This window comes from Nanorana parkeri, unplaced genomic scaffold (genome assembly GCF_000935625.1).
Source record: "Nanorana parkeri isolate BGI_ZX_2015 unplaced genomic scaffold, ASM93562v1 scaffold534, whole genome shotgun sequence".
In the NCBI taxonomy this organism is placed as follows: domain Eukaryota; kingdom Metazoa; phylum Chordata; class Amphibia; order Anura; family Dicroglossidae; genus Nanorana; species Nanorana parkeri.
Window position 1 is genome coordinate 36,391 of NW_017306802.1, and position 8,078 is coordinate 44,468.

Here is an 8,078-nt window from a genome sequence, read left to right on the forward strand (position 1 = left end):
CCCGCCCCTCTCTCCCCAATTCCCTCCCGACCGCATCACTTTCATTGTTTCCATGTCTGCGGTTGCCAAGGAGTCAAGGTCCCAGTCTCCCTAAGAGGCGGGGCAGACATGGGGCGAAGTGCACACGTGGATGAGTCGCTGCCAATGAGGTCCGTGACACCCGCCCAGTCCACCTCGACGGCCTGCCTCTTTGGGGCGTGGTTTCGGGGGAGAGGGGGGCCGCAGAGTAGTGGGGAGGGGACGCAACAGGAAGTGTGGAGCGTAGCCGGAGTCGTGGTGGCCGATGCTGTAGCTGATGTAAATACTGGTGAGGATGTGTATGGAGCGGAGCGGGGAGGGCACCGGGACCGGGGATACGGGGGGCTGGCAGTGTTGGGGGATATGTGTCTGCGGCAGGCTGCTGGGTGAGGGGTGGTCATACGGAGGGGTGGCTGCCACTAGTGATGCTGCATGTGCTCTCTGAGAGCTGATGGCAATGTCAGTGCTCAGCGTGCAGTGCGAGCTGTTACCAGGCCAGTGTGTGAGCATAGTGCCAGGGCAGGACGTGCTGCAGAGAGCTGTGTGGTAACCAATAGCAACCAATGTGACCTTCTCTGATGTTCACCCCTCATGTTACAATCTGACCTGTCATGTACCTATACAATCTGGTTGTCCAATCGCCTTTAGGCTGACCATACACTATACAATCTCCTTTTAGGCTGACCATACACTATACAATCTCCTTTTAGGCTGACCATACACTATACAATCTCCTTTTAGGCTGACCATACACTATACAATCTCCTTTTAGGCTGACCATACACTATACAATCTCCTTTTAGGCTGACCATACACTATACAATCTCCTTTTAGGCTGACCATACACTATACAATCTCCTTTTAGGCTGACCATACACTATACAATCTCCTTTTAGGCTGACCATACACTATACAATCTCCTTTTAGGCTGACCATACACTATACAATCTCCTTTTAGGCTGACCATACACTATACAATCTCCTTTTAGGCTGACCATACACTATACAATCTCCTTTTAGGCTGACCATACACTATACAATCTCCTTTTAGGCTGACCATACACTATACAATCTCCTTTTAGGCTGACCATACACTATACAATCTCCTTTTAGGCTGACCATACACTATACAATCTCCTTTTAGGCTGACCATACACTATACAATCTCCTTTAGGCTGACCATACACTATACAATCTCCTTTAGGCTGACCATACACTATACAATCTCCTTTAGGCTGACCATACACTATACAATCTCCTTTAGGCTGACCATACACTATACAATCTCCTTTAAGGTGACCATACACTATACAATCTCCTTTAAGGTGACCATACACTATACAATCTCCTTTAAGGTGACCATACACTATACAATCTCCTTTAAGGTGGCCATACACTCTACAACCATCGCAAGACTTTAGTCTTGCGATGGTTGTAAAGGGATTAAAAAAACGTACGATCTGCCTATCTTGGACAGGCAGATCGCACTCTCGATCATCGCAAGCCCGCCCCCCTGAGGGGTGGGCTTCCGATGACCGCAATGCTGAACGGGCAGTGTGCGCGTGCACACACCGGCCCGCTCGGCATTTGTCTTCCGAGCACCGTTCTAACCAGCCGAGAATCGTACGATTCCCGGCTGGTTTTCGAACATGCTGGTTCGACGGAAGACGTGCGGCCGTACAGTAGAAACGGTCGCACGTCTCCGTTCACACTGCTCGATTATCGTACAAAAAACCGATCGCATACGATTATCGTACGATAATCGTGCAGTGTATGGGCACCTTTAGGCTGACCATACACTATACAATCTGCTTTAGGCTGACCATACACTGTACAACCATCGCAAGACCTTAGTCTTGCGATAGTTGTAAAGGGATTAAAAAAACGTACGATCTGCCCATCTTGGACAGGCAGATCGCACTCTCCATCATCGCAAGCCACGCCCCCTGAGGGGCCGGCTTGCGATGACTGTAATGAGGGGCGGACTTACGCTGACTGCAAATGGGCAGTGTGCGCGTGCGCACACCGGCCCGTTCGACAGTTGTCGAACCAGCAGGCCGCCAACTCGCCGAGAATCGTACGATTCCCGTCGGGTTTTCTAGCATGCTGGTTCGATGGAAGACGTGCGACTGTACAGTAGAAACGGTCGCACGCCTTCCATACACTGCACGATTCTCGTACGATCGCAGGATTTCCCACGATAATCGTACAGTGTATGGGCACCTTTAGGCTGACCATACACTATGCAATCTCATTGTACAATCTCTTTTATGTCTACCATAAACTATGTAGTGCAAGCACCTGCCTGATTGGATACAAATTGATTAGATAGGTTTTGTAGATCATCATATTAATAGTTCTAATAGATCTAAATGTGATTGTACAATCAGATTGTAACATGTATGGGTTCAATTAGATCTGCCATCAACTATGTATTGCAGGGGCCCGCCTGATTTGATATCAATTGAATGGAATGTTCAGGTGTGACCTCATATTACCAATATTTGGTAAATCTAAAGGGGATTGTCCAATCAGATGGTATAGTGTGTGGCCAGCCTTAGGCTCACCATACAATCCTCTTTAGATCTACCAAAGCGATGTAATATGAGGTCCTACCGAAGCTATACTGCCAATCCTCATCCCGTCAGGGCGGCTCATAGACAACTCACACTGGTCAGTAGATCTAGACAGATTGTACAATCCGATCGTATAGTGTATGGCCAACCTTAGATTTCCACAAAGCTCTGTAATATGAAGAGCTACCGAGCTCATCCAATGAGGAGGGCCCATTGCACTGCATAGATATAAAGAAGATTGTCCAATCAGATTGTGATTTGCTGAGCTGACTGTGGTGTGCCTTGTGATTGTTGCACCATGCCCAGTGTCCTGTGATCTTCTTCCTGTGCATGGAGTATGTATAACATCCCATTCACTTACATTACGTGCCTTGAGGTGCCTTTCACATAAATTGTATCGCGTGTTACCACGAGGCAGGCGGTTCCACGAGCCCAGATTGTATCGGTGGGTTGTCACCTTGCTGTTTGGTCGGGGACAGATGTTTAACCCCTAAGTTAACATCAATCCTTACAGCAGAGATCTCGAGAGTGTGCAGCTGCGCGTGTTCCTAGTTCCCAGGCCAGAGCTCAAGCTGGAAATGTAGTGCCAGAGTTATTGTACCGCTCACTGGCGCTTGTGCAGGCCGCTAAATGCAGTCCGGGCGCCTAAGGGTCAAACTTGGGCCCTGAAAGGATTCATAAAAAGGAAGTATCCCGCGTTTATGTTTGGGCCGCTCAGGCGGCGATTGACGAAAAGAAGACCCCGTGCGCAGTTTGTATACGGACAGCCGCGACCGGATTTGCACAACGGAATGGCCGGCGCCGCCATTGTTTGCACGGAGCCTTTCATTCAAGCAGTTCCATGCGATTGGGGTCTCTGATCGGAGATACTTTGGGGGGAATCTATCAAAACTGGAGCAGTTGCCCATGGCAACCAATCAACTTCTCTCTTCAGTTTGTTCAGCTTTGACAATGAAAGAGAGAAGCTGATTGGCTGCCATGCACAACTGCTCCTGATTCTGTCTGCTCCAGTTTTGATAAATGCCGTCTTGGTGTCCAGCGCAGTGTTTCTGGCAGCAGCATCGTCCACAGAGGTGCAGCGGTTAGCCAAGTCCGAACACAACACTCTGTTGGCCCGTCTGAATGAGCTCTTAGCGGTGGGCGATCTCCGGCCTTCCAGCTGTGCTGAAACTGCAAATCCCATCATGCATCGGTCTCCGAGAGCCATGCCTGCGGCCGTGAGACCCTTGCATTGCCTCATGGGACTTGTAGTTCCCCCACAGCCGGAGGCCCGGAGTTTGGCCACCCTTGTCTGGTGCCTCTTATGCTGGCCGTACCCTGCTAGATATTCATATGAACAATCTGGTCACATTGGACTGTGGAATGAGTGCAGCGTCTTGAATGAAAACCACATTCACCGTTAGAAAGATTGCCCTCCTGTACCTTTTTCATTTTCTTTCATCACCGCGCTCAAACATGATCAGCAATTTGATTCCAATAACTATTAAAATATCAAATGAACGTCTGAACACGAGTTTTCCAAAAGCAATTCTTCTGGTGCATTTCCAGCGTCGGGCCCGCGTTCACACGAAGGTGCGATTAGATGCGTTTACAATGGTTTTCTAGTAGTACAATGTGTCGCCAGCACGCCGTGGTCACATCTTCAGTAAGCGATCATTCTATCGATACACACACATCCTGTCACTCGGGGTCCTTTCCTCAGGCACGGCTGGTGTGGATTAGGTCTCATTCACACACAACGCAAGCGCAAAATTGTGTATTGCGTATATGTGTGCACTATATGCAATCCCAGAATGCATCATTCGTAATAGAAATTTTAATGAACTGTACGCCTGTACGTGCCTATATGCGCGTGCGCACGGAAAATACGCAGAAATACGCTGCCCGGGGGCTTCTCGGTTCCAGTCTGTTTTTGCGCATTTTTACGCGACGCAAATATGCGGCTCCATACGCAGTGTATGGAGCCATTTATTTGCATACGCTGTATATGGTACAATACGCGCGGCAGTGTGAATGAGGCCTTAAAGTCCTTTTTTTTTTTTTTTACCACAGTGTGCTGGTGGCATACTTTACCACTTGAATCTGAAGCGGCGCCATCCGCAGTCACTACAGCACCTGCCGCAAGGGACATGCCAGTAAGCAGTGCGGTAGGACTCTCCTGTAAAATGGTTTTGTAAACGCATATATATGCTTCTAATGAATTCCAATGTGTCTAGTCACACCGTGCGTTTAGATGCTGTTATCTGCAGTTCAGTTTTAGAAAAAATTGAATTTGGCATTGATGTTATCTTCTAAACGCACCAAAACGCATGTAACCACAAGACGCCTACATTTGCTGAAATGTCATTGGCTACTTCAATGGACAAAGCTTAGATGTGTGTAAACACGGATCATTTTAAGCATTGGAAGCATAAAGGAAGCATCTAGTCTGACAGGTTTTGCTGACTGATCTCTGCATATGAAGACGAGTGTGAAGGAAGCCTCTTGGGAAGTGACTGGGAGACCCCTGACACGTGTGGAAGCTTTGCTGGGGGTCTGATGCAGTACTTTTGTTTTTTTAGCGCAGCGTGATGGGATCCAGTACAACCACATTACACCCACCCATGTGCTCATACAACTTATTGAAATATCACTTGTGACATTTCAATAAACTTCTAAAAACAAAACAAAAACCAGTACACGATGTGATGTGCCGGGACTGACACATTGGCAACGTGTTGGGCACAGCGGCTGGTGTGGATTGGCCCTTAAAGTGGTATTAAAGTCTCCCTTTTTTTTTACATATCTACTGGTGTGCTAGCAGAAGATATATGTGCCAAAGCATTAAAAAAAAAAGTTGTCAGATATGTAATTACTTACCTGCGTCTGCGCCGCTCGCTCCCGGCTGCAGTACACATGTTCCCGAAGGGCCGGGCAGGAGGAAGTGTGTGGGCGCATGCACAGTCTATCATTGGAGGGGAGAGGAGGAGTAGATCAGTGTAAAGGTGCCCATACACTGCTCGATTCTCGTACGAGAATCGTGGGAAATCCCGCGATCGTACGACAATCGAGCAGTGTGAACGTAGACGTGCGACCGTTTCTACTGTACGGTCGCACGTCTTCCGTCGAACCAGCATGTTCGAAAACCAGCCGGGAATCGTACGATTCTCGGCTGGTTAGAACGGTGCTCGGAAGACACATGCCGAACGGGCCGGTGTGCGCAGGGGGGAGGGCTTGCGATGATCGAGAGTGCGACCTGCCTGTCCAAGATGGGCAGATCGTACGTTTTTTTAATCCCTGTACAACCATCGCAAGACTAAGGTCTTGCGATGGTTGTAGAGTGTATGGCCACCTTAAGTGAATGCACACAGGCGGGAGCGTGCACGCCGGACAGGCTCCGCGGGACACAGGAAGACATAGGAGTCTGTGCAGGATCAGAGAGCTCCACCAGCGCTGGAGGAACTGTTGATAATGAGTGGAAGGAAGAAAAGAAGATGATCGGACCAAGAGGCATCACATAAGGTAAGTACTTAAAGCAGCATTGGGTGGGGGGAATGGAGACCTTTCCACTCAAAAATCTAATTCTACCAATGCATCCCTCTATGTATGATGATTAATAATAACACAGAAATGTCAGGTGTAAAATGCTGTGATTTTGAGATCCTTCCACTTGCAGATCATTCACTTCCAGATTGAAAGGGCAAAATGACTTCAGTTTGGCAAAGCAATGCACGCTGGGATTGCCTTGTCATCATCAGAGCATTGCTGGGAAATCTCATCTGGAAAGGCATTTCCCCCCCTGAGATGATGTGCATGGTCACATGTCCTAGTCACATCTAGTCACATGTGCCAGAGTTCCAGGAAGTAAAAGGAGAGCTAGTATTCTGCCCTTAGTAACACGGCCACTGTGAGAAGACTGGGGATAAAAAGAGAAATAATGTATGCAGAGAATACAAAGCCGGCAATTATCTAGAAGTATCTGTTTGTAGATTGTCATTACTAAACATTTCTAAAGGTCTGTTTGTTGTTATTTTGAAGATATGAGTAAAGGTCCACTTTAATGTCACTTTAATGTGAGAAATCCATTGGTCGTCCCTTCTTATAAATAATACTCATTCCATGGCTGTCATGCTGAGCGTCTGGCTTGAAAAAGAGTCAGAGGATGAGCATCTTCAGAAGGAAGTCGGCCATGGCAGTATTTTTTCTCAGCACCGGTAGATGTGACAAGACTGGCAGGACATGGGCAGCTCAGGATGCAAAGAAGCCTGTATAGGAGGAAATTTGGAGGCTGGCAATACCAAGCCAGAAATGCCAGCTGTCTGGCTGCAGTGGTTCTCCGGCATGGAGCTCTGGCTTTTTCCAGCTCAGTGACTCGGGAAGTAGTGAAGCCAGAGATTGGTGACCAGCATTTCCAAGATGTCAGCCTGCAGATATTTCTCAGGACAGGTTTCCTTCAAATGTCAGTTGATCGTATTGCTCTCTGTGTATGGACACTGTGACATAAAATCTGCTTTCTGGGGGCACACCGCAGCATTGCGATAAACATCCAGAATTCATGCGTTTAGTGTGCACTATGACACAGGGTACCGCTTGCTAGGTGTGCTGGTTCATTGCGTTACCATTCATTTTCATTGGCACCCTAATTCACCTCCTGGCGGGCGTGCGCTGTCTTGCAGTGATAAAAAGTAGTGTATGCGTTACATGGCAGCACAATGCACATTACTGTGGTACCATGCATTGTGCAACGCTTGCCTGCTGAGAGATGCGTTGGGGTGTCATTTAGAAGGAATGGCAACATGACACATGAGTGCACCTAACGTGCAGTTTGTGTTAAAAACACAGATCCTGCGCATTTAGCCTAACGCTGCTTTTTGAATAGGCCCCGGGAGTCACAATACTATGGGCATTGTACAGGTTTATTGAATACACCTGGATGGGGCTCATAACAACCAATCGGAATGATTTGCCCTGGACTAGTGAACTCCATTTTCTATAAGTTACTGCATTTGTTGTGTGATCACTGAGCTTTGTACTACTATCTCAATCCAAACTGGCACTTGACCGGCCCTTGGGGCCCATTCACATAGCGGCTATGTGTAATGCTCTATAGAACGCATGTCTGCAGGTGTCCTTTGTGTAGGGGAGTGTGATGCGTTGTTATATCACATTGCACTGTATACTTTATAATAGGGCTGCAACAACTAATCAGTTAAATCGATGGAGAATAGTTGCTCTCTCTCTCTCTCTCTTTTTTATTCAACCAATCGATTAGTTGAAAAAATAATCGGGCAACTAATCGATCATGAAAATAATCGTTAGCTGCAGGCCAACTTTAGAACTGTATTGAATTGTTGCATTTCCTTCATTTCTATGCTTCTTAGAGCGTCTCAACACGCTGCGTAAATATGCAACCTGTCCTACTGTTTGTGCCCAGTGCATTGGTGTGAAGTGAAACAATAAGACATAAGGCAAATTGCCTTGTCTGTGCGTTGCTGCCCCCCCCCC

The 8,078-nt window shown here is 47.6% G+C and overlaps 1 protein-coding gene across 1 annotated transcript in view; it reads left to right on the forward strand.

Moving 5' to 3' along the window:
• The first annotated feature begins 211 nt into the window (after positions 1-211).
• Positions 212-8,078, forward strand: part of SESTD1 (SEC14 and spectrin domain containing 1) — a 121,050-nt gene continuing 113,183 nt past the window's right edge. The window contains exon 1 of the mRNA XM_018561612.1: positions 212-307. The gene's annotated coding sequence lies outside the window, so the exon portion shown is untranslated. The remainder of the gene's footprint in view (positions 308-8,078) is intronic.